At 33.6% G+C, this 2,323-nt stretch overlaps 1 protein-coding gene across 1 annotated transcript in view; it reads left to right on the top strand.

Annotated features, from left to right (window-relative positions):
• The first annotated feature begins 421 nt into the window (after positions 1 to 421).
• The window catches only part of LOC106685175 (probable ornithine decarboxylase), a 125,111-nt gene continuing 123,209 nt past the window's right edge, over positions 422 to 2,323 (top strand). Inside the window, exon 1 of the mRNA XM_067050191.1 lies at positions 422 to 504. The gene's annotated coding sequence lies outside the window, so the exon portion shown is untranslated. The remainder of the gene's footprint in view (positions 505 to 2,323) is intronic.

Raw genomic sequence — 2,323 nt, 5'->3', positions numbered from 1 at the left:
CTATTATTTATAATTTACCTTACCTCAATTCACTATGAAACATATAATTTAACCATTCCAAAAACTTCATACAGGCTATTCTGCCCAGGTCAAAACATTTATATCTATGAAAAACATTAAAACCATTAGGTAAAATTATTTTTTGTTAATCAGTATATCTCACATATGTTTAATTACCTAATAAGTCAAAAATCCTGATAACAAAAAATAATTTTACCTAATGGTTTTGAGTCCTTATTCCATTACAATTCCAGCTAATTGTTTTCATAATTTGTGTTTTTAACATAATAAAATAAAAGCTATACCGCTTCAATTGTGTTTTTTATTTCTTTTTCAATAATTGAATTTAATTAAACAAACAAAGAACATTTTCCCAGGTGCGACCTTGTCCAGTTTACCTTACTCATAGAGGTCAGGGGACCAGAAAGCCAACAGTTTGTGATTAGACCTTGTGTTGTATAGTCGTGTTTATCCTGGGACTAAGCATCGAGCGTTCAACAACAGATAAGAGATATCTTTCATTTATTTTATTTCCATTATAATTTATTGATATTTTAGTTACATATGGAGGTAGGGACGTGATAGCCGTGTGGGTTGGGCGTAGGTCCCAGATCGTCCAGTTGGGAACACTAGGCCCACTTGCCGGAATAGTTCCCCCCCCCCCACTAGATACCAATAAATTAGAAAGTATTTTTCTTTTCATTAGTTTATATATTTATTTCTATTTTTAATAAGATTCAGCTGTTCCTATGGCCGAATCTCTCCTTCCTAAACGGAAAAAAGCAGGATTGAAAGGCATGTTTATAGGATATAATGAAATTAAACCGAAAAATTGTAGCAGGTTTTTCATTATTAAAAGAACTGAAACGGATGATGATGGGAATAATTTGGATTTCAAACGGTTTCATAGTTTTTTATTCATACAAGTATACAAAATGTGATCGGTAAAGTACAGCAAGCTAATAAATTGAGAAATGGAACTCTTTTAATAGAGATATTATCTGATAAGCTTTTAAAATGTGAAAATTTATCAAACAATTTCCCCATTAAAGTCAATGGGCACAGTAAGCTAAACCAAAGTATAGGCGTTAATTGGTGCCCCGTCCTCAGGTGGTCAGTCGCAGAAATAAAAGAGGAATCAACATCATAGAGCAAAAAGGATTTATTTCTTAAAAGATTTAAAAGTCATAATTATATGTTATCTTTGAGCGGACCCACTATGGCCAATGGAATTAAAATAGAATTTCACAATATTAATGTAAGAATGCTTCCTAGTAATCTAACGCGCTACATGATATCTTGTAGGTTTGGGCTTACTAAAATTAGAGGAAAAAAAGAGCTAATGTGCAGATATTGTAGAAAAATCAAACATAAAGGTAAACAACGGAACAGTTTAAAGTGTGTTTACTGCCATAGCCATTATGACCCTTTTTCAAAAATATACAAAAGTTTTTTTGAAGAAAAAGGAATCAGAGGTACTCAGGGTACGGTAAAAATACTTATCCTGCCACTAAGAAAAAATATGAATCATTGCTGCCATTAACTACACAAATCACGTTTTCTAATATTGAGCTCCTGTGAGTTCAATGGTTCTTTAATGGTTACTTCCAACTTACAATTAGATTAAACATCCAACTACTATTTCTCTTCCATTCCTTTATTTTCTATATCAAATGGTATTAATTGTTCGCATAATGTTATAATGTTGGAGATATCTAAAATAAAGTGTATTACAAAAACACAAGCGACTAAATAATTTGACTACGGAGAGTTCACTGTTGAAAAGTTTAAATGTGATTCCGGAGTTTTATATAATTTGTTATTTAATTTTACAACGTATAAAAACGATCAAACGCAGAGAAAATACCGCGAAAACCCATGGGGAAACTGATCATAAGACTCTCCTTTTTACGTCCCTACATCCCCCAGACATTTGTTAGAGTACCTCCACTTTGTGATTGACTAATTTTACTTCATATGTGGAAATACTATGTCCAAGGAAACTGGTCTCTTCCTGCCCTCTCGATGATTTGAGTCTAAACTGGTGAATCCTCTCAACTATGGCCCGATTCACTAAAATTGGACACTTGGCAGATGGATTGATCAATCCCTCTGAGGAACTCATCCTTTAGTCTCTGTAAGGTGATGGGTGCATTCTTCAGCCCAAACGGCATTCGCGTGAACTCGTAGTGGCTGCATTCGAATGTGAATGCCGTTTTAGCCTGGTCCTTCGTGTGCATCTCGATTTGGTGATACCCAGCCTTTCGGTCTACGGTACTATCGTTATTTAGTACATTTTTTTTTTTTTTTTTTTTTTTTTTTT

The sequence above is a fragment of the Halyomorpha halys genome, unplaced genomic scaffold (assembly GCF_000696795.3).
Source record: "Halyomorpha halys isolate HHAL.00 unplaced genomic scaffold, Hhal_1.1 Scaffold666.1, whole genome shotgun sequence".
Taxonomy (NCBI): Eukaryota; Metazoa; Arthropoda; class Insecta; order Hemiptera; family Pentatomidae; genus Halyomorpha; species Halyomorpha halys.
The sequence above is the reverse complement of the archived record's forward strand: the minus strand, read 5'-3'. Positions and strand labels throughout refer to the sequence as shown.